Source organism: Chrysemys picta, chromosome 5 (genome assembly GCF_011386835.1).
Source record: "Chrysemys picta bellii isolate R12L10 chromosome 5, ASM1138683v2, whole genome shotgun sequence".
Classification (NCBI taxonomy): domain Eukaryota; kingdom Metazoa; phylum Chordata; order Testudines; family Emydidae; genus Chrysemys; species Chrysemys picta.
In genome coordinates, this window is record NC_088795.1 from 130,467,763 (window position 1) to 130,492,534 (window position 24,772).

Here is a 24,772-nt window from a genome sequence, read left to right on the forward strand (position 1 = left end):
TTCTCCCTTTTCTTAATTTCAGTTAAAATGAGATAAAGATTTTGATAAATTAGTGTAATTCTCTGATGGTTGTTTGTTGAACATTTATATCTCAGTAATTCCTACTGGCTTCAACCAGATTGGACCCAGTGGTTCCGGCTGCTATCCAGACAAATAATAGGTGACAGTCCCTGCCACAGCGAGCTTACTCTCTGAATAGACTTTGATTATAGATATAATTTATGGGTCAAAATACACCATTTCTAGATCGTTTAAAAATTTCAGTAGATCATTGTACTTCATCAAATTCCTTTTGATCCTTACCCTGGACCCAGAGCACTAACAGCCAGATAAGCTGAGCTCGAGAGATCATCTTGATACGTCTGACTGGTCTGATGCTGATCAACAAGCTGTAACGAGTGCCTCGGAGCATTTATAACAGCTCAGAGCAGCAGGGGGAGGTCACTTGGTGTGAAATATGCAAATTGGGTTCAGAGATGAAAATTCATGCCTAGTTCATAGACGTGCACAAAAAGGGAAGGGGTCGGGGTGAAATTGGCAAGTCCAACCCCACAGTCCTGGGGGCAAGAGCCTCTCTGTTAAAATGTCGTTTGTCAGGACAGAATGGCAATAAGTTATCCTAGCAATAATAATATGCTGGAAGGGGGTTAGTCTCACTGTTATGTTGCAGATCTCCTCACAGTAATGATACAAATGGTGTCAGGGAAACTGTACTGCATGGGGGAGGGCTGCAGTCGATGGTGAACACAAATTTATTTGTATTACGTAGTGCTAAGAGGTGCCAGTCTGGGCTCAGGACCCCGCTGTGTTAGATGCTGTACACACACATTATGAAAAGTCAGTCACTGCTCCAAAAATGCTACAATCTAAGTCTAAGATAAGAGACAACAGGTGAAGGGGGGAAAAACCACCAGAGCAGAACAGCTCAAGGTAACAGTGAGATGGTTTTGAGACGTTCGCATCAGCCATTTCAGCAACCAGTCCTTGTCATTGTGTATGTCCACCAGAGTGGGTCACTGGAAAGCACCAGGAGCTGTTCCTTCCCTCCCAGGGACCCACTGTTTCTGCTGCCTTCTAGTCCCGCCCAGCTAGAGATATGATTCAAAATCTAATCCCCACATGGCAGCGTTGTTAATAACAGGCTGGGATGACATTTTCTCTTCAAAGCCTGAACACTTGGTCTCTGTCAAGCAGCCAGTAAGAATTACTTTGGAAGCAAGGAGTAACATCATGTAAGCCAGAAAATAAATGCCGCCCTCGATCACATCATGTAAAATCCCTGCTTCATACAAGGAAATTTCTCCAGCAGCAAACTCATCTGGGCTGGCTGCTTATTTTAAATTGTCCTGTAGGCTGGGGAAGGGTGGTAGCACAGAGGGACTGTGACCCAAGGAGCGAGATTCTGAAAGGCTGTTCAAATGAAGTATAGCAGCTGGCCAGAGACGGTGACTGTTTAGTAAGTGAAATGAACAGCACAGGGATGAATTTGTACAGGTCTGAATCAGGGTAAGAGGGGTTGCTCTTGCCTTGTTGACAATACTATTCTCCTGTATCTTCAGCTTCAACACTGCTGATCGTGAGAGTGAACTGACCCACTGCCAATTAACTGGGCTGGAACCCTATAGGCAAGGATAGAAGCACTACAGATGAGGAACCTAGGAGCTTTTCTAGATTTCTGTTGGTACCAGGCTAAATCATAGATTGTAAAAATATTTCTGTGGCTTGAACTGGTTTTGCAGTTGAGAGACACTGAGCCTGCAAGCTTGTCTTGATGGTTCAGAGCCGTCCAGTACTGCTCGATTAACCATGGAGAGTGAAATGCAATATTGCTTTGTACTGGGAAAAGATCCCGCTCAGTGCAGCAGGAAAAGATCAGTCAGATATGAGTAAGCAAAGCATCTCGTGTCACTCCCTGTAATAGATGGTTAGCCCTTAGATCGGCAATTCTTAACTTTTTTGGAATCATGCCCCTCCTTAGCATTTTGTTTTTATTTGGAGGCTGCCACCTTTCCCTTTACAATAGTGAGGATACTGCCACCTAGCATTGCTAATGTGTTGATATCAGGTAGCTTTTTAAAAGCACGCATCTTAATTGACACGCAATTATATGGAAGTATTTCTCAATTTCAACATCAAGGCGTGCTAGTACACATTTCAACCTCATGCACAAAGTCACAACACCATTCCCTCATGGGCCCCGCCACTTGAAATGCCGATCAGATTTCTGTTGGTTCTAGGCCAAGTGCTCAATGGCTGAATTGATAAGACTTGAACTGGCTTTGCAGTTGATGGTGACTCTGTTTCCCGGAGACCCAGCCAGGGATTCTGGAGTCTGAGTCAGCACCATCTGCCCACTGGAGCCTGGATAGGGAAAACAATTAAAATAAAAAGAAACTGATCAATTGAACAAAATAATGGTTACTGAACCAAAGCTGCATCTTTCAACATCTGGTCTGTTACATTCATTTAGCCCCTTTTGTTACAATCTGGCTTTTGTGCACTTGGGATGGCATTAAATTACATATTTAGTTTGGTAAATAATTCTATAGATTTTAAGGCCTATTTTTAAATGGTCTCTCCTCTGTTCTTGTCCCTACCCGGAATCCAGAGCACGAGGAGCCAGAGGAGGTGAATCTGCGAGATCATCTTGATACTTCTAGCTGGCAGAAACCTGAGCTCAGAATCAAAAGTGTTGAATTGTAACATTTATATCTGCTCCACTGTGCAAGGAAATATCACTTGGGTGGAAACATGCAAAGCAGCTGTTCTGTGTAAATGTCCCATATACAGCCTTGATCTGGGACTGCAGCTCCCACTGATGGTAAGAAGAGATTGTACAGATAGGTGACAGCAGGATATGGCCCTTACAATCTGCATGTTAGCTGGCTATCGGTGGGGTGTGTGTCACTGCTAATTTAATCACTCTACAGTGCCTGGAACCCACAATGTGCCGGGAGAGAGGTTTGCAAGGTGGGCACCTGGATCCTTTACTTCAGTGCTGGATTCCACTGTGGAATGTTTGATTACACGTGGGCACAGAATTGGGCTGGGAGGAGGGTGAGCTGCTAGTATTTAAATCCATGATACAGAATTTTTTGAAGGGCTGCAAAAAACCCCTTAGGGACAGATTCAGTGATGGTGGTGTGGGGAGGTCCAAATTCCACCTCTCTGCCAGTGAGGCCCATGGTGTCCCAAAGAAGTCCACCTAAGGGAGTGCAGGTTGTGTTTGTGCTACCACCCTTCTTCAGGAGTCACCCAGAACTGGGGCTCCCTGGGAGAGTGAGGAGAGGTTCTGGATCAGCACATTCTGTGGCCATGCAGCCTGCTTACCCTAGAGCCAGGCACTTCTTGGGCTGTGTAGACCCTAGCGGTTGTACCTGCTTGGGGAAAGGTACAACTTGCTTCCCAAGAAGACCTTGTGCTGGTTGGGTATAAACAGGTTTGTTGGTTTAGACCCTCTGTAGTGTGTTTCTTTCTCATAAGTTCTATCTTTCTGGCAGCTGAATCACATCTCAGTGCCTCTCTACAGGGATCTGGATGCTGCTACTGTAGTGGGGCAGAGCTCACTGAATGGAAGCTTGTGCATCTGTCTTGGTGAGGACTGCTTTGTGTAAAACCAAACCCAATCGCCAGACTCCCTCCTCCAAAAATTCAAGTTACACAATAGAAAAGAAAATCTGTGTTTTAAACATCATTTATTTGAACGACTAAAGATGAATTCACCTGTTAAAGAAAATCATTCCAGGATAATAGACCTAGACACTGTATTCAGGGAAAACAATACTTCAGCAGACACGGCACCCTGTCCTCAGCTGCTGTGTTTGGGACCAGGGTTTGAGGACATTGTGGTATTTATTTTAAATGACAGCTGAAAGTCACAGAGCTGGTGAAATGTCTGGATCCTGGTGAGAGAAAACATTTCTATTGTACAATCAGTTTAGGCATTTCAGAAGTTCCCATTGGAGTTACTCACAGTCCTAATCCAAACCGAATCAGATCCTTTTATGACTGCATTCTTAGCTTGGTTGTCTGTCCCTCTGTAGTGACTGGACCACATGGTGTTTTTGAGCTAACAGATTTGTTCCTTTAGCTCAGTCAAGATTCATGTGATTAAACCCCTAAGGTCCCAGGTTCAATTCCTGCTGCGAGCAACCCATTTAGGGCTGTTACACTTTCACCACAATTTTAAGCATCCCGTCTTCATTGATTCAACCTAAAAATGGTGCGGCCATTACCTGAATAGTATGTCCAGTTCTGGTGCCCACGCTTCAGAAAGGAAGTTCAAAGTTCAGAGAAGAGCTAAAAGAATGTTTTGCAGTCTGGAAAATCTGCCTTACTGTGAGAGACTTAAGGAGCTCAGTCTACTTATCAAAGAGTGAATTAAGAGGCCACTTGACAATGGTCTCTAGATACCTACACAAGGAGAAGATACTTGTTACCAGGGAGTTCCTTCATGTAGCAGGCAAAGGTATAACAAGCTCCAGTCTCTTGAAACTGTAGCTCAACAAATTCAAGCTCGAAATGAGATGCGTATTTTTAAACAGTGAGGGTAATTAGTGATTGAAGCAGCTCACCAAGGGATGTGGTGGATTCTCCATAAGATTTGATATCTGCCTAAAGAAATGCTATAGCTCAACCAAAAGACAGGAGTTACTAGCTGGAATTTTCTGGCCAAGAGGTCAGACTAGATTGCCATAAGGGGCCCTTCTGGCGTTAACATCTATGAATTTATAAAAATGCTATTTTTGTTTCCCTTTTGAGCTCATCTTGGGGACCTGGGACCTGTCCAAACTTTACTCCTTCCCCTCTGTCGAAGGATCCACATTGCTGCATCCTTTCCTCTAGCAACTGCGGGGTGAATGTAGCACCTTATACAGTCTGTCCTCATCTTTCCATGAGTCCACCACAGCAGGTTGCTAGAGATCAACATGAGGTTTTCTTTGTAGGGTTTGAACTTTTTGCTTCTGCATCCCTCCTAGCCGAGGGTCTCCCTAGAGCACAGGCCTAGGGTTGGCTGAAAAAAATGGGAATAGTAGTATAATAGTAGAATAAAAATGTTTATTAAAATAGCCACATAGTTAGTCATTGTTCTTCAGAAATATTTGTCAAGAAAAACCTTTCAACCAGCCCCAGTTTTGCTTAATCACATGGCATCTTTGCCAATATAGCATTGGAGAGGCAAGGTGGGTGAGGTAATATCTTTTATTGGACCAACTTCTGTTGGTGAGAGAGATGCTTTCGAGCTACACAGACCTGACCTGAGGAAGAGCTCTGTGTAGCAAACAAGTTTGTCTCTCTCACCAACAGAAGCTGTCCCAATAAAATATTTTACTTCACTCATCTTGGCTGTCTAATATCCTGGGACCAGCACGGCTACAACAACACTGCCTAAGATAGTATTGGGACATTTTCTTTCTGAAATGTTCAGTCTCCAGAGGGCTTGCAACACGAATTATTTTTGGGACTCAGAGAGTAAACTCATTTAATCCAGAAAAAAAACAACTCCTTAAATATGGGAGCAAATTTCTCCAACAGCAAATTAGTCTAGCAAGCAAAAGAGCAATAAGAGTGCAGTGGAATCTCGGGCCCAAATACTGAGGTGCTGAAAGACTGATCAAACCTCAAGTGTAGCAGTTTCATTGAGAAGGTGAGTGTTGAGGAAGCAGCTGTGACATTGGACAGAACAGCACAGGCAGGTTTTTGTACTGGTCTGTATCACTGTGAGAGGGTCGCTCTTGTGCTGTTGACAATAATAATCTCCAGCGTCTTCAGCTTCAAAACTGCTGATAGTGAGGGTATAATCACTTCCTGATCTACTACCACTAAACCGGGCTGGGATGCCAGATTGCAGGGTGGAAGCATAATAAATAAGGAGTTTAGGAGCTCGTCCTGATTTCTGCTGATACCAAGCTAAGAGCTCTTTGCCTGTAGAGCTATGGGTGAGGCTTGAACTGGCTTTGCAGTTGATGGTGACTCTCTCTCCTGGAGACACTGCCAGGGATTCTGGAGTCTGAGTCAGCACAATCTGCCCATTGGAACCTGAAGTTAGAACAGAATAGAAATGACTACATTGTTAATATACAGTAGGTCAAAGCAAACAAGATTGTTTTTCATAAAGAGTCTCCTGCGCGCATTCCCTATTTACGATAGCTCATTCCCTGGCTGAGAGGCTAACGTTAGGCTTCAGGCAGCTCTGTCACTGTAACACTTTTCATTTGCTTGTTTAGGGCACATTGGAGTCCATGGAAAGACTCCCATGCGCTTCAATGGGCTTTACAACAGGCCCAAATATTTTAAACGTGGTCTTGCTTTCTCATTGGTGCTTAAAATGAGAGAGCGATGCTCAGAAGTTAGCAGAACCCTCTCAGGGGTATTAAGGGTTTGATAAACAAGGTTCCTAGATCTTTTCATTTCTCTTTAAAGGAGGATCTTGCTTATACCAAGCCAGTTCCCTCTTGGTTTTTTCTTACCCTGGATCCAGAGCACTAACAGCCAGAGGAGCTGAGCCTGGGAGATCATCTTGGTTTGTTTGAATTGACAGATGCTGATCAACAAACTGTAACGAGTGACACGGATCATTTATAACAGCCCCGAGCTGCAGGGGATAGTTTGGGTGTGAAATATGCAAATTTGGGTTAAATATGAAAATTCCCATCTGATCCAAACCATCAGAAAAAGGGAAGGGATGGGGCATTAGGGTAATAGACAAGCTCAACTCAGCAGGGCCGATGGCAGCTCCCTCACTTTGTGCTGAAATGGGAAGAGGAGTTGTTACCAATTAAGTCTATAGTAGTAACGCCTAGAAACCTCAACCAGGATCAGTGCCCCATTGTGGCAGATGGTGTAGTAACACACAGGAACACACAGTTCCTGACGCTTGTGTTGTGTTGAAATGGCAGTTGACATGGTGGCCTAATGTTAGACTCCAAAGGCCATATTTAGACACACAAAATAAGTGGCCTCATTTTCAAAGCACTTAGTTTAGCATCCAGCAGCTGCAAAATGAAACATAGTAAAGTGATGCCATCTGGTTGCACTTATGTGGAAAGTCAGCTTTGTATTTGTAGAGGTTTTAGATTTAGAGCTGATGGAAATGTTTCACAAAAAGATTTCAAAATTTTTTGAACTCTATACTTTCAGTTCACTGATCCCCTCCCAAATATTTTCCCTTCTCTGTACACTATTTGCAGAGGGAGGGGGAAAGTGTGTGTGTGTGTGTGTGTGTGTGTGTGCGCGCGCGAGGGGGGTTGATAAAAAATGAAATGGGGGTTTTCCTGAAAAATTGTTTTAAATTTTTGTCAGGGTAAAAATGAGCAATTTCACAGAACTTCAACTGAAATGAAATTTTTTTCCTATGAAATACTTCACAAAATATACTTATCTCTGTTTAGATTATGTTCAAGATATACAGTACTTGCTAACCAGATCACATGGTTACAGAAGCAGCTTATCTGCCTGAGGTAAGTTTTTAGATCTGTATTTTTCCATTTTTGTTCTCTCAAGTTTTATTTACTGAGAGTTTTATATATTAAACTTAAAATTTATTTATTTTGAGTTTTATTTACTAAGCAATATTATGTCATAAATGATTGCATGTGCATTTGACCGGGCAGTGATGCTCATGTTACACGTAAGAAGAATCTTTCAGTCTAAAACCTTCTATCTGGTTGCTCCTCACATTATTTCCTCAGTTATTTCCCTGGAATGACACGTAAATGTTCACACATTAGTGTAACTCTCTGAGGAATATTTATGGATCTATTTACAACGTTTTTGATTTTTGAGTTTCTACCTTAGCAAACATTAGTGCTCAGAACTGACTGTGAGAGTGAAATCCGTTCCAGTTCTACTGCCACTGATGTGTAGAGCCCTGCAAATCTGCAGATATCCACTTTATATCCACGGATATCTGCATCCACGGATGCGGTTGTATTGTTTACCATCTTTATGGATCGTGGATTGGTTGCAGATCCAAATTTTTGTATCCGTGCAGGGCTCTAACAGTGAGATAGGGCGCTGGTGTGGGTGCAGCTGTGAATGCAGATACATGTAAAAGTGGAGTGTGGATTGCGGGTCAGATACAAGTTAATTATTGAAGATCAGATGTGGATCCAAATTTTTGAATCCACACATGGCTCTACTGATATGCACTGGGACCCAGGGTGCAGTGTAGAAGCATAACAGGTAAGGAGTTTGAGTCTCTGCAGGTTTCAGTTGGTACCAAGTTAAATTGTTATTCATTCAGCTGTTGCTGATAAGGCTTGAACTGGCTTTGTAGCTGTTGGTGACGTTGTCTTCAAGAGACACTGAGTGGGACTCTGGAGTCTGAATCCTCACAATGTCCCTGCTAGCATCTGATGTCAAGAATAAAATATTTAGTGAATATAAATATGAATGGTCCTCTAAATAATATTGTGTTGTTTATAAATATTCACATGTGCATTTTTGCATAAGGATCATAGCCCATCACCTAGCTGTGATGCTGACGTTCAGCTTGAGGAAATTCTTTTATTATGCTCATTTCGGACCTGGTCCAAATTGGATACACATCAATGGAAAGACTCACACTGACTTCCATGGGTTGTTGATCAGGTCTTTATTTTTTTTAAACGTGCTTTCTCTTTTTTTCTTTTTCAATTTTAAATGAGATGAAATGGATCAGAAGTTAGTGTTAATAAGGGAATATTTAGACTTTGATAGGCAAGAGTTCTTGATCTTTTCATTTTTAAAGGCCAATCAAGTTTTAATTCATCCAGTCCCCTCTTGGGTCAGTTCTTAACCTAAATCCAGAGCACTAAGAGCTGGAAGAACTGAGCCTGTGGAAAGCAACAGAGGGTCCTGTGGCACCTTTGAGACTAACAGAAGTACTGGGAGCATAAGCTTTCGTGGGTAAGAACCTCACTTCTTCAGATGCAAGTGCATCTGAAGAAGTGAGGTTCTTACCCACGAAAGCTTATGCTCCCAGTACTCCTGTTAGTCTCAAAGGTGCCACAGGACCCTCTGTTGCTTTCCACAGGCTCAGACTAACACGGCTACCCCTCTGATACTTGAGCCTGTGGAATCATTGTGATGTGTCTGAGCTGCCCAGTGCTGATCACTAAACCACGGAGAGTGAAACAAAAATGTTTATAACAGCTCAGAGCAGGCGGGAAGGATCAGACACCGATGAGTATGTAAAGCATCTTGTCTCACCTTTTCTGACAGACTTGGCCATCAGAGAAATAGGGACCGATTCTAACATGGCAAAATACAAGGTAGTCTCATAAAGTCCATGGGCCTGACTCTGATCTCAGATACTTTGCTTTAACTCCACTTACCTCAACAGAGCTACTCCTGGCTTACAGTGAGATCATAATGGAGCCCAATGAGATTTCCTTGTATCCTGTAGCAGAGAATAGTGTCCAAAGAACTGATTTATTTGCCTTATCTCAGAATATTTGGGTTTCTGGAGCCTGATCATCACAATGTCCCTGCAGGGTCTGCATGCTTGGGGAATGATATTAAAATAAATGTGTATAATATCTGCCAAAATTATTTAGTTTGATTAATGAAAGGCAATCTTTCTATGTGTGACCTAGAATGGTAATTTAATCCCCAGTTAATTCATGCCTGTGTACTCTGTGAATTGGATTAAGCTGTATTGTCAGTTTGTTAAATAAATTAATAGCACGTTAGATGGTCTACTTAAACCAGTTTCTCCACTGTTGTTCTTAGCCTGAATCCAGGAGCGAGAGAAGCAGTGACTGAAGCCAGATCTACACTAGGAGCACTTTGCCAGGACAGATATACCCATTCACTATGAGCAAAGTGCTTCTAGTGTGGGCACAGTTCATACCTGCTAAACTATGTATAGCTTTTACCTGTATAGCTTTTTCCAGGCCTCCCATCTCCCGGCATAACAAACGGTACCAATAAAAGCACAGTACTGTTTTTATAATCGCATTTACCCTAGGGGCTTTTATCAGCACATCCATATTGGTCACAATTCAGACATGATCATAAATGTGACTGACATAGATATACCAGCAACAGTTTGTAGAATAGACCTGGCCTGAGAGATCAACTGATGCATCTAAAGTGACAGATCCTGATCCTAGAAACATTGTGTTAGTGTTAAATCATGTATGTTAGCACCGACATGCAGGGGACTGTCACACTGTGTGGAAATATGTAAAACAATCCGGTCAAAATATACAAATGGACACTCTGTGTAACTGTACATCCCCTGAGCAGCAGGGGAGAGGCTGCAGGTACAGAGCTGATCTGTTCATATGGCCGTTAAGATCAATCTGGCTGTTATCTGAGTGTCTAGAATGTGTGTATCGCTATTAATTCTCCACAAGATTTAATTCATCCCTATGCAAATGGCCAGCACAAAGCTGTGCACCAATCAAGTCATGCTTACACTCCCAAAACACATGGTACTTTATGGCACAGACCCTGTGTGAATCTTCAGCACCTTTTATGCTCAGAGCCCAGTTAGGTGCAGTTCACTGAACTGAAACCCCAGGAAAGCAGCTGGCACCTCCAGGGCTCAGTACCGGTTTGCATAAAGTCAAACAAATCCTCAGGGCCCCAATCCCTGCCCCCACTGTTACCCTCTCTCACAGACCCCACGTTCTTGTTCCCTCTTCCCTGTAGCAGAGGAGGGCTGCAATCAGCTCCTCACACAGCCTGGCAGTGTCATTCCATGTGCCCACCACTGTCATCGCAGCATGTGGCTAGGGAGCACCTGGAATTGTCCCTTGGCTGCCGCTGCAGCCTTCCCAGCCTCGGCAGCCCTGGAGCGCAGGTTCCCTAACCAGAGGAGAGCCTCTATGTCACGGGAGGCCACACTCTGTAAACTGCCCTCCAGATGTCGAACTGGGCTCTCTTCCATCACATAAGCTATGGCTATCTGCAATGCTGCCACACAGCCTCAACATGGAGGGTTAACCAGACCAAGCCAGTTCATAGTGGCGGTAACTCTGGATGAGCCAGAGCGTAACCTATTTTCCTTAGTCCAGGACCTACGATCAAGTGGACAAGGAGATAGGTGCAGTGATGGACTCCTTCATGTGTCGCTGTTTCCCACTGTTGCGTCCACTCTATAAGAACATGAACATTCTGCTGGTGGAGGCTGACAAGGGGCCAGTCTTTACTACCCTGTCCTGCCCCTCCCTGCCCAGCACTATCCATTTCACATTGCTTCCCTATGGATAACCCATGATAGAGGAGGTTGTGGCCACTTTGTGTTGCTGTGACCTGGTCTCCTGCTGTGATTAATATTGCAGGGGAATAATCCTGTGCAAACGCAGAGAAATTCTAGCCCTGGAGAATTCATTGCTGTCTCAAGCTTGACCATTCTGTCACTACCCAGCCTGTACCTTTGTCCTGTAAGATCTCAGCACCTCTCTACAGTGCAGTTGGTTTGATCTCAATGGAAGAAAACCCCAGTCAAGCAACCAGCACCTGCAATGGTCACTATGAGTTTGGGTAAAACCAAATAAATCCTAAAATCCCAACCTCTGCCCCCAGTCCTAAAAAATGTCAAATGCTCTCAGACAAAGGAGGAAATACATGTTGTGCTTTTTCCCATCTGAGCCCACTTGTGAACCTGACAACTGCCCAATTGTTCCCTCAAAGGCCCCATGTTTCTGCAACCTTCCCCCTGTCAGAGGAAGACTGGACGCAGCCAGTAGTTCCTGACTCTGTTGTTTCACGTGTCCACCAGAGTGGGTCGCTAGAGAGTAACATGAGTTGTTCCTTCATTCGGGAAGGTGAACTTGATGCCCCTTCTAGGCTCTGCTAGCTCTGGAGTTCAGGAACTTGGTTCAACCTCTCCAAAAAGCAGCACTGCCAATAAAGCGCTAGGAAGGGCTGTGTCTGTTTTAATCCTGAAATGCTCAGAGGGGGCAGAAAGTACAAGTTATTTTGGTGAATTTTGGAGTAAAATAATTTATGCAGGAAAAAACATGTCTGATTCAGCTGCTGCTGCAGCAAAGAGATTTCTTTATTGTAAGAAATGTGTCTAGCAGCAACCTTTTTTGCAGGGCAGTATACCTTGCTAGATATGTGACACCAGATGGCGCTGTTACACAGTCTTCCAAGTTGTTCAGAGTGTGCGAGTAAGTGTTTTGGGAAGACATGCTGTGTGGTTGTTAATTTTGGCTATGCAGGGGTCCGAGGAAAGGGAGCTAGCTGTGTGAGTAGCAGGAGAGTTTGATGTCTGTCTTGCTCTCTGATTAAATTGTTGAGGCAGATTTGGTTCTTGGGATATGAGCATTGATGCTGGGAAAAGATTCCATGAAAAAGTGGTTTGCTTGCATGCAGTTTGTGATCACCTCTGTTTCAGGACAGGTGTTGCTGTAAATAAAACAAGTTATGCTTTGTAACCTCAGACTGCTCAGCACTGATTTCTCCTGTTCTGAGAAGCTGAGCTGCAAGTGTAGGACATCTGCTACTGCCCAGCAAAGTGTCAGCACTGGTGTTGGGAAAGAGACAACAGTATTATAGAAAGCTGTAGGAGTAGGGGAGTGTTGCCTGGTGTTGAAAGACTGATCAAAATTCTGTCTGTAATCTAGTGTAGCAGCTACACTATGTATAGAATGCAGCTGTTACACTGAAAGAGACAGCGTGGTAAGGTTTTTGTATTGGTCTGTATCACTGTGCGAGGGGTATCATAGGTCTGTTGACAATAATAATCTCCAGCATCTTCAGCTTCAACTCTGTTGATTGTGAGTGTGTAATCGGTGCCAGATCCACTGCCGCTGAACCGGGCTGGGACCCCGGATTGCAGGGTAGAAGCACCATAGATAAGGAGCTTCGGAGCTTGTCCTGATTTCTGTTGGAACCAGGCTAAGTAGTGATTGCTACCACTGGTGAGGCTTGAACTGGCTTTGCAGCGGATAGTGACTGTGTCTCCAGGAGACACTGCCAGGGATTCTGGAGTCTGAGTCATCACAATGTCCCCACTGGAGTCTGAGTTAACACAAAGAATGTCAGTTAACATATACATGTACAGCCTTTCTATATAGTGTCACTCTGTCTAGTGGGTCTGTATGTGTGTATATGTGTGTGTATGTATGTATAATACATACATACATTTTAAAATACACAATATTTTGTCTATAAATATTCACATGTGCCTTTTTACATGCTAATAATAGCAAATTTTCTGAAAATGATGCTAACGTTTGAGATGGTTCTTTCATTCCTCATTGCTTCTAATTTTTTGTGTTTTTCTGAAACCTGTTTTTTCTCTTAGTTGCACTTAGAAGGAGACAAGCATTTCAGAAGTTACTGTCGCTAACTGAGGAATGTTTATAGATCAATATATCTACATCTCGTAAATTTTTCCATAGATCACTGTAGCTGAAATCATCCAGCGCCCACTTCAATTGATTCTTACCCTGGATCCAGAGCACTAGCAGCCAGATGAGCTGAGCCTGGGAGATCATCTTGCTATGTCTGAGTGGCCCGATGCTGATCAACGAACGGTAACGAGTGACACGGAACATTTATAACCGCTCAGAGCTGCAGGGCAGTGTCAGTTGCATGTGAAATATGCAAATTTAGTTCAGAGATGAAAATTCCCAGCTGACCTAAAAATGTGCAGAGAAAGGGAAGTAAAAAGGACTAAGGAGGAAACAGGCAAGGTCAATGCGATGGCCCCTGGGGCAGCCCCTCCGATTTGTGTTCCAATGAGGCAGTTCTGATGATAGTGAAGGTAGTGCCCAGATGTCCATATCTGGAGCAGGACCCTATTTTGTTCGGGGCTAAACAGCCGCATATTAGATTACAGTCACTGTCCCTCACTTTGTGTTGAAATGGCATTTGTCAGGGTGGAATTGGAATAAATGTTCTCAGCTCATCAGTATTACCTTACTGCTCATTTACATTTAATGACCATAGAATCATTGTTCTACTAGGAATCTCCTCGAAAAGATATCGATGTGATCTCCCTGCATAAGGGGATCTATGCAGAGGCTAAGCCCCCCCTTACCTACTCCTCCCTTCTGAGTTTATTAGTCATAACTTTAAAGACCCTATTGTGATGCACAGGGTTGTGGGAACCTTAGTTTCCTGACTTTTCTGCCATTTAAATCCCAAAGGTAGCTGTAGTGTACAAAAACAGGCTGATATCCCATTAAATAGTTTGTGAGCCCTGTCATTTCCTGTGTTCTAGGTCACATTGTATAAATAGACCATGATTATCATTCTGCTACCTGGAGTTTCTCAGAACCCGAAGCAGTGGTAACAACTGTTTCTCTCCAGGCAGTGTCAGGAATAAATCAATGTGATCACAGCTCATCCATCTGATAAACAATTGGCACAAGCAGCAGTGCTTACATCTAAAACTACTTTTTTATTAGCTCTCAAGCACACACACAAATGCTTTCACAGTACGGTTAGAACATTTCAAAACAAGTATATTTACCTAGAGTTAAGAAATGGTTGCGTGGGATCAGTGACCAGGCTTCAGGGGGGCCCCGCCTTCCGTCCAGCTGCTGGCGAACTTAGCTGTCAGATCCTTGCCCAAAGAAAGCTTCCCTGGCCTGCTCCAAAGCAAATTCTTTGGTCTGATCTTTTATAGCTAACTTCAAACAAAGCCCATAACCTATTGTGACTCCTAGTGGGTCACCAATTCTCCTACTTTCAGCAAAACTACTCTTATCATCACAACATTTCTAGTCATAATAATAAAACTTACATGTTAGAGGCACCTAAAACCAAGGTTACTGTCCAAATATTCCTTTTATTTTCATGGAACATTGACTTCTTAGCTCATCCTCCCATTCCGGTAGCAAAAACTGCAAACATGCTGTTGTTTGGCCTTGCCTCTCAGAGCCCAAGATTTTCCTAGCTATGGGATGTTTGGTTTTCAGCTAGCCGTGGGTGAACATACAAAATTGCTGACTGCAGCACTGTCAAATTCTGGGGTACCATGCAGAAATGACAAATTCTGGGGTAACAATTCCCAGAGATTTAAAGGTAGATTCCTTAGTCCATATTTTGACACCTAAAATATTTGGTGTAATTTTCAAAAGCATGGAACTGCCAATGGGCAATGCTGGAAAGGTAGGTGAGTGTGGCCATCTGGTGTCAGTTCTGTGGAAGTTCAGCTTCTTGTTTAAAGGAGGTTAAATATGCATAGTAGCCACTCAGGAAACATCTCTTCTCTGTGCCCTGGTGCAGGACCATATAGATTCCCTGATCTTTGCAACTGTCACTAATGACAATGGGATTATAAATGGTGTCGGAGGCCTGCCTGGAGCATGTGGTTCTGCTGCTGCTGGTATCCTTTGGGATTCCTTCTGCGGTTGGGTCATTTTAAATTTTGCCTAGGAGTCAATGAGAGAGAGAGATCAGCACAGTTTCTGACCATGCTACACACACACACGTTCATCCTGGCAATGACACCTGTTGTTTGGGCTGTACAGCCCCTGTACTCAGTGCAGATTAGGCACCCCTATAGGTGCTTTGTGCATCTGCAGCCTGTTGCTTGAGAGTTTCCTGCACTACGGTATAATCCAGCATAAACCGGGGTATGGTTGGCCTTAGGTAGGAATGGATACACTGAACTGAACAGCTCAGCAAGGGTTTTGTATTGTGTATATCGTTACGCAATGGGTATCATAACCTTATTGATGATAATAATCTCCATCCTCTTCAGCTGATGGTGAAGGTGAAATCCTCCTCTGGTCTATTGCACTGAAACGGGTGGGAATCCCCGTGACAAGATAGCAAGCATGATACATTTGAAGTTTAGGATTTTGCCCAGAGTTTTGGTGTTCGCAGGCTAACGCACTGCAATGCTTGCTCCGGCCTGGCAGTCAATGGTGACTCTGCTTCCTGGAGATACTGACCCAATCTGCCACTGATGTCTGAAATTACAAATATAATCTGAGTTAACACAGGGGTGTGATCAGTCACAGAAAACAATATTCTGTCATAAATGATTGCATGTGCGTTATACCATGTAGCCTGGAAGGGATGCTGATATTGCATTTAAGGAGGATTTTTCAATCTAAAACCTTGTACCCAGTTGCTCATAACATTATTTCCCCTGTTATTTCTCTGTTATGATGTGTAAAAACTCATCCATTAGTGTAGCTCTCTGAGGAATGTTCATGGTTCAATTTACAGCATTTGGAAATTTTTGAATGTGCATTTTCTGCCCACATTAAAGCTCAGGACTGAGAGTGAAATTGCTTCCAGATCCAGTGCCACTTACCAGGGCTGGGACCCCAGATTGCAATGTGGAAGCATAATAGATAGGAATTTTGGAGCTTGCTCATACTGCAATGGTGCCAGCTGAAAAGTTTTTTCATTTTGCTGCTGCTGGAAAGGTTTGAACTGTCCTTGCAGATGATAATGACTATGTATCCTGGAGACACTGACAGGGATTTTATAGTCTGAGTCATCACAATTTCCCCGTTGGCGTGTGGAATCATGGGAGGTCACTGTGGTTTGGTCACGTGCGGCTCTGTAGGTGAGTCCTGACCTAAGTTCCCTCTAAGCTTTGGGGCTGGGCGGCAGCAGGCTATCAAGTGCCACACAGTTCAGGTGTCCCTCCGCCCACTGTCGTGCTGCTCCTGCCCTCTGCCTTGGAGCTGCTCCTGGGAGCCTCCTGCTTGCTATGCAGAGCAGGCGGGAATGGTGGTGTTGATGTCAGGGTGCCCCCCTCCCCCGCCCCTGTACCCCATCTCTGTGGGGGGGGGATGCAACAGGGCTCAGGAGTGGGACAGAGGGAGCTTGCTGGTGGCTGCTGCTGCTGTCTGCTTTGAGTGACAATCTACTTAAAAGGGCAACGTACAGCAGCAAATCATAGGGCTGAAAAGAAACAGTAGCGCTCAGGATTTTTGTGACACTCCACCATTTGGGCTGCATTTTGCCATCGTCTGAAATTCTGCGCTTTAATTCAAACAGTCCCTGAGTTTCTGTCTTTTTCCATTGTGAATATAGAGTCATAACACTGTAAATTGATGCGTAAACGCTAGAACGACAGTAACCTCCAGAGAGCTGCCGCTGGTGGCGAGAGAGGGCTGGGTCCTCTGTAGAATAAGGGAAAAAATGGCCCCTTTCAGTGAGGAATGTGGGCTGGGAGAGGTGTTCTCCCACCCTGGATCCATGTTGCCCGGGACTGGGGCAATGGCCTGTCTTCTCTCTCAACGCGCAGCTCCATAGCAGAGCTGTCAGCCAGGACTCCACACTTTCGGCGTATGGATACTTGAAGTTTTATATAAACTAAAACTGAGAATGCGAGGAAGCCGTTCCACTTCTCCCAAAACTCAAGGGGATGCTGTACATACACACTTCTTCCTCAATGTCACCCTCCTGTCCCCGTGTGTACACACTGGGGCTTTAAGGAGGGATAGCTCAGTGGTTTGAGCATTGGCTTGCCAAACCCAGGGTTGTGAGTTCCCTCCTTGAGGGGGCCACTTGGGGATCTGGGGCAAAATCAGTACTTGGTCCTGCTAGTGAAGGCAGGGGGCTGGACTCAATGACCTTTCAAGGTCCCTTCCAGTTCTAGGAGATGGGATATCTCCTATAATTATTATTTATTATTAAGGAAAAACACCACAGAGCATGAGAGTGAGCAATATTGATTACCTGAAGGATGTCGCAGGGCAGCTGCAGTCCACTGGAGAGTCCTGCTAACCTGTGAACGTACTTGAAGGGGCAACACGTGTCTCTGTCTCTCTCTCTCTCTCTCACACACACACACACACACACACACACACACACACACACACACACACACACACACACTCTTTTACACTCACCTCCCAACACATAGTATTATTGTTGTTGTTGCTGCTGATACTTCCTGCAATGCACATATATTCTCTGTAATTTTATTCTTTCACCGTGTGGTTGTTGAGTTTTTTGACTGGTCTATGCATTTCATAATTTTTATTTCTCTTACACTTACATTTAATTCTTTGAGTAGTGAGTTCTAAAATGCCTAACCTGTCCTGGCTAGAGTAATTATCCCTATAGTAACTTTAAAAATATATATATTATATTGAGGGTTTTTTCTTACTGGTGGCACACATCCGCACATTACCTCGATAATTTGGTGCACATAACAAAATTAGTTCTGCACATGGATGGAAAAAATTAGAGGCAAAATTGGTCCTGACTCAATTTCCCTCTACCTGGAATATAATAAATACAGACCAGCCTCAGCTGTTCCATTCCCTCTCGTGGAGCCTGTCCGAGGTGGGCTGGGCCCCAACCCTTGCAGAGGGCCAGCTGCCCTCTGATCTGGAGTCTGAATTTATGAATAAAATATGTCAGTTATAGAAATGTGACTGTCACTCTAAATCATATTGTGTTTTTGTAAACATTCTTGTGCATCTTTACATAACCTTTGTAGCTAGTCACCCAGCTGGGATGCTGGAGGAAGCTCTTTTCTTCTGTTCATTTAGGACCTGATACAAAATTGATAGAGATCAATGGAAAGATTCCCAGGTCCAGATCCACAAAGTTACTCAAATGCCTAAACCTCAGACGTAGGCACCGAAGTCCCATTTTTAGGCACCACTGTGATACATAAAACTCCTGCTCAGCTGCTGCCTAACCCTGTACCCATCTAAACTCACTTGTTGCCTACATTTTTGCTGTTAAGTTCCCTGGCTGTCTGTTTCTGCCTCTGGGCATGTGCAATGATACCTCACCGAAGGTGTCCATGTGCCTGCCTCCTGTCTAAGCCCCAGAGCAATCCACAAACCAGGGAAAGTGGGCGGAGGAACACCGGTCTCACATGTTGGGCCTGATCCAGTAGGTGTGCTCAGAGATTGCCTTACTCCACCCAAAACAGTCCGGGGTAGGGAAGAGAGGCCTCGGTTATAATCTTTAGGCCAGTGGTTAGAGCGCTCACTTGGGTTGTGGTTCCCCGCCCCCTATTCAAGTCTCCTGTCTGCCTGACAAGAGAAGGGATTTGAACAGGGATCTGCTGCATCTCAGGTGGGCACCCTAACCACGGGTCTATGGGATGTTTCAATGTGGGTCTCTCTTACTCTCTTGTTGAAGTTGTTCCACTTTAATGGAATAATTAAATATTACTTGAGCCAGAGAGAGAGAGAGTGAGAATCACACAATAGTCCCTTGGTGGATCTGGGCCTCACTGACTTCCCCGGGTTTTGGATCAGGCCCTTACATCTTGAAATGTTCTTTCTCTCTTTGCAATTTGAAATGAGACAAAGGCAATCAGAAATGGGTGAAACTCTGAGGAATATTTACGACTTGATAGACTAGAGTTCTGACTTTTTTTCATTTTTCGTTAAAGGCCAATTATACTTTTAATGTCTTGTTCCGTCTTGGTTTAATTTGGTTAATTTGGCAGCACTTCCAGCCAGAAGAAGTGAGCCTGGGAGATCATTTTGATGCATCTGAGCTGTCCAGTGCTGATCATTTAAAGATGGAGAGTGAAACGCAACATTTTATAACCACTCAGAGAAAGAGAGAAAGATCAGGTAATTCTGAGTATGCTAAGCCTCCTTTGTGTCATTGGCTCAGCCCTTAGACATATAGGGAGTGATTCTATAATGGCCAGATACAGGTAACTCCCATGAAAGTCAATGGGTCTGATTCTGATCTAAGTTACACTCAGTTATATTCCTCTAGAAAGAGATTCATAGATTCCGAGGTTGAAAGGGACCATTGTGATCATCCAGTCTGACCTCCTGTATAACACAGGCCATAGATCTTCCTCAAAATAATTCCTAGAGCAGAATTTTAGAAAAACATCCAATCTTGATTTACAAATCATAAGTGATGGAGAATCCATCACAACCCCTGGTAAATTGTTCCAAAGGTTAATTACATTCAGTGTTAAAAATTTAATCCTCATTTCCCATCTGAATTTGTCTAGCTTCAACTTCCAGCCATTGGATCATGTTCTACCTTTCTCTGCTAGATTGAAGAGCCCATTATCAAATATTTTGTCTCCATGTATGTACTTACAGACTGTAATCAAGTGACCCTTTAACCATCTCTTATTTAAGCTAAATAGGAGACTTAAGAAGCTCAATTGAAGAAAGCAGGTTGGAATTAAGCAAGATGATTTAGGATTTTTCTTGTGGATCCTATGGCGCCAATCCTGCTCTCATTGATTTCATTGGGAGAACTAACCCTGTTCCCACTGATCCCAGTGGGAAGTAGTAGGAACTGATACACTGAACAGAACAGCTGAGGGAGGGTTACGTATTGGTTGCATCATTTTGCAAGGGGTGTCGTAGCCTTGTTGACAATAATAATGTTACACTTAAGAAAGCTCTTTCAGTCTAAATCCTTGTGCCTAATTGCTAACAACATAATTCCCTGTTACTTCTCTGCCCCTTTCAGCTGGAAATATTTGTTCTCAGCTGCTGTATGAAGGTTTTAGTAGGTTTCCACTGGAGTTCACTGGCAGACCCAATAGAAAGGGGACTGGATCCATTCTCCACATCTCTGAGCTGCCCCTGTGTGTCCCTTCTCAGTGGTTCACTTATAATGTTAGTTTTGTTGTTGCCCCAGGAACTCCCCATCACCCTTCTCAGGTACAACTGTCCTTCTACTGTCCAAACCCCTGCATTTCTACTATGTTTCCTCTTACAGGGAAGCTTCCTGGGTTTCATCTCCTGTCATACCAGGCATCTACCAGAGTGGGTCACTAGATGATGAGGTGAGTTGTTCCTGTCCAACATACGGAAACTGTAGAGCTCAGGGCATCACTTCTGCTCCCTACAGAACTATCTGTAAAGCACTGGGCTGACCTGAAATGCTCGCAGTCTTTTTAGGGCAGTAATTCATCACTATCGTGTTCCCATTATGCCTCTGGCGTTTAGGGTAGCGACAAAGCTCCTCCACTCCTGTCCCGTTTCTGGCAAAGCTTTCAATGGTTCCCCAGCTGTGCCCCAGGTTTTTCCATTCTGCTTCCTCAGCTCTTCGCATGTTTTTTTGGGGTTCGCTTGATTTCACTTGCGTTCCGGTGTCCATCTTATTGCCACTCTGGTGATGGAATCAGTTCCCATCCGAAGCACATGGCCAATCCATCTCCAATGCCTCCTGGCAGTGATGGTGCTCAGATCCTCTTGGCTGCACTGTGTCAGTAGATCTTGGTTTGAGATTGTTCTGTTTTCTGAGGCAGGTTGTATGGAATGAAGACAGTTTGGACATGTCATACTTTCTCATTCCCTAGCATTCTGCATTATAAAGTAATGTTGAAAGTACGCAACTCTGATAAATCTTGAGTTTCCTTTTGGTTTTGTATGTTGATGATTTTCAGACTGTATTTAAGCTCCTGAAGGTGTCCCTGGCTTTATTGATTTTGTTCCGAATGTCCTGGCTTGTTCCACTATCCTGGCTAATGGTGCTGCCCAAGTATATTAATGTTCACCGCGAGCAGCTGCATGTTCTGCTTGTGTTGCCAGATTATCAATATAATGCCGTTTGTCCACTTTCACAAGGCGTTTGTCCTCCCAGTGGGCCTTGCTATACTGCTTGCGGTATTTGTCCATTAGTTTCTGGGATTTTGTCTAAAACCTTTTTCTTCAGGGCGCGTCTGGTTTCTATGGCGTTCCATGTGCTGGGTGTAATTCACTGCTTCCTTCTCTTCTATCTGTAGCCTAGATAAATTGCTGTTACTTTGTCCCACTTCTTGTTGATCTCCTCATTTGCATTCCCCTCCTCTTCATCAAGGTCTGCAAGTGCCTGAAACCTGTTCTTTAACTGCAGTATGAAGGTTTTCTGTATTTCAGGGGACTTTACCTTGTTAATGTCATAATGTCTATGTCCTTTGTTTGGTGGACCCACACTTCTCAGTTTGAGCTTGATGGAGGCTGTCAGAAGGTGGTGGTTGCTGCCAACCTCTGCACCCCTTCTCACTTTCACATCTGTCAGTGAGCGTTGCCATTTGCCATTGATCATGATATGGTTAATCTGGTTCTTACCTCTGCCATTTGGAGAACATGTCAGCTTGTGAATTATACGGTGTTGAAATAAGGTTCCGTCTCTGATTAGGTCATTCATATTACAGAAATCAACAAGCCTCTCTCCATTTTCATTCATGGTGCCACACCCATGTCTTCCCATTGCTTTGTCATTGTTTGTGTTGACTTTATCGACCTTGGCATTCAGGTCTCCGATGGTGATAGTTAGGTCGTGGAGTGGTACTCTCTCTAACTCTCTAACCTGTAATGTAAGGTAGAATTTGTTCTTTACTACTTCAGCGCTGTCATTTGTCAAAGCATAGCACTGAATCAGGGTGATATTATCATCTTTGCCTTTCAGTCTGGCTCTCATAAGTCTGCTGCTGATGGACTTCCACTCAAGCAGGAAATGCTCCAAAAGGATGGCACCACCCTCATGGTGTTGTCCATCATCCCGTCTAGAATACAGCAAAATTTCTCCTGAGGCTATTGTTACTCTTCCTGATCCCATCCATCCGCTTCCTTTCGGCTTTCACCCCTGGCCGTCATATGGGTCATTGACTCCTGAAGCCCATCACACACAGTAATGGTCGCTGTTTCCGTAAAATATATATATATATATATATATATTTTTATGGGACAGGGTTATTAGTCCTGTGTCTAAACCCCAACCTGGAGGACCAGGGTGTCTGTTTGTCTGGCCGCTCCCCCACAGACCAATCCATCATGGTTGAATCTACCAGGAGCAAAAAGCCCACGCTGACACAGACTCTGGGGATCGTTAGAGCACATAATCTGTCCCCCCACGACAAAGCACAGACACTGGAGGACAGTAATTAGGAGGCAAGTAAAGTAATTTAAAGCCAGAAATAAAAAAAAATACCACTGTGGTTGTGGAGAAGTTAAAAACTTTTCTGTGTGGAGGGAAGATTCTCTAGCAGCAAACTGTCTGCTAATTTATATGTATTATAGGGTGGAGAGGGCAGATATGTGTGTTTCTGGGGCTGAAAGTTTGCCCCCAAATAACATGTAGCATTTGCACTGAGAAGGCGGCCGTCTGAAGGAAGCAGCTGTTACACAGAACGGAACAGAACAGGGAGGTTTTTGTATTAGTCTGTATCACTGTGAGAGGTGAGCTATAGGCTTGCTGACAATAATAATCTCCAGCATCTTCAGCTTGAACGTTGCTGATTGTGAGAGTGAAATCTGTTCCAGACCCACTGCCACTGAACCGGTCTGGGATCCCAGAGGCGCGGCTGGTAGCACCATAGATAAGGAGTTTAGGAGCTTGTCCTGATTTCTGTTGGTACCAGCCTAACAAGGTATAATCACCTGTAACGCCTGCACTGGCTTTGCAATTGATAGCAACTCTGTCTCCTGGCGACACTGCCAGGGATTCTGGAGTCTGAGGCCTTGTCTACACTACGAGAGTAGTTCGATTTTACTTGCATCGAATTTTTGTAATCGATATTGCAAAGTCGAACGTGTGTGTCCACACTAAGGACAGTAATTCGACTTTGTGCGTCCACACTAACGGTGATAGCGTCGACATTCGAAGCGGTGCACTGTGGTCAGCTATCCCACAGTTCCCGCAGTCCCCTCTGCCCATTGGAATTCTGGGTGTAGCCGGCAATGCCTTCTGGGTAACAAAATGAGTCGAGGGTGCTTTTGGGAAACTGTCGTCATCCGTCCATCACTCCCGCCCTCCCTCCCTGAAAGCGCCGGCGGGAAAACAGTTCGCGCGCTTTTCCAGTCATTGACAGCGCGGACGCCACTGTACTCCGAGCATGGAGCCCGCTGCGACCATCGCTGCAGTTGTGGCCGCTCTCAACGTCTCGCAGCTTATCATAAAGGTTTCCCTGAGGCAGATGCAGAAAAGTCAGGCAAGGAGGCTACGGCACCGCGGTGATGTCCTGAAGTCTGAGAGTAGCACAGACCTGTCAGAAAGCAGGCGACCCAGCGCCGAGGACATCACAGTGGCAATGGGTCATGTTGATGCCGTGGAACGGCGATTCTGGGCACGGGAGACAAGCACTGAGTGGTGGGACCGCATAGTGCTGCAGGTCTGGGATGAATCCCAGTGGCTGCGAAACTTTCGCATGCGGAAGGGAACTTTCCTGGAACTTTGTGAGTTGCTGTCCCCTGCCCTGAAGCGCAGTGACACCCGGTTGCGAGCTGCACTGAGTGTACAGAAGCGAGTGGCCATAGCCCTGTGGAAGCTTGCAACGCCAGACAGCTACCGGTCAGTCGCGAACCAGTTTGGGGTGGGCAAATCTACCGTGGGGGTTGTTGTGATGCAAGTAGCGAAGGCAATCGTTGATGTACTGCTGCCAAAGGTAGTGACCCTGGGAAACGTGGAGGCGATCATAGATGGCTTCGCAGCGATGGGATTCCCAAACTGCGGTGGGGCCATAGATGGAACTCACATCCCTATCCTGGCACCGGACCACCAGGCCACCCAGTACATTAACCGAAAGGGATACTTTTCCATGGTGCTGCAAGCACTGGTGGACCACAGGGGACGTTTTACCAACATCTACGTGGGATGGCCGGGCAAGGTTCATGACGCTCGTGTTTTCAGGAACTCTGGTCTGTTTAGACGGCTGCAACAAGGTATTTACTTCCCGGACCACAAAATAACTGTTGGGGATGTGGAGATGCCTATAGTCATCCTCGGGGACCCAGCCTACCCGCTAATGCCCTGGCTCATGAAGCCCTATACTGGCGCCCTGGACACTGAAAAAGAACTCTTCAACTACCGGCTGAGCAAGTGCAGAATGGTGGTGGAGTGTGCTTTTGGCCGTCTCAAGGGGAGATGGAGAAGCTTACTGACTCGCTGTGATCTCAGCGAAACCAATATCCCCATTGTTATA

At 44.6% G+C, this 24,772-nt stretch overlaps 1 gene segment (V, D, J or C); it reads right to left on the reverse strand.

The window, feature by feature from the left end:
• Positions 1-24,772, reverse strand: part of LOC101950827 (Ig kappa chain V-III region MOPC 63-like) — a 403,290-nt gene that overhangs the window by 129,493 nt on the left and 249,025 nt on the right.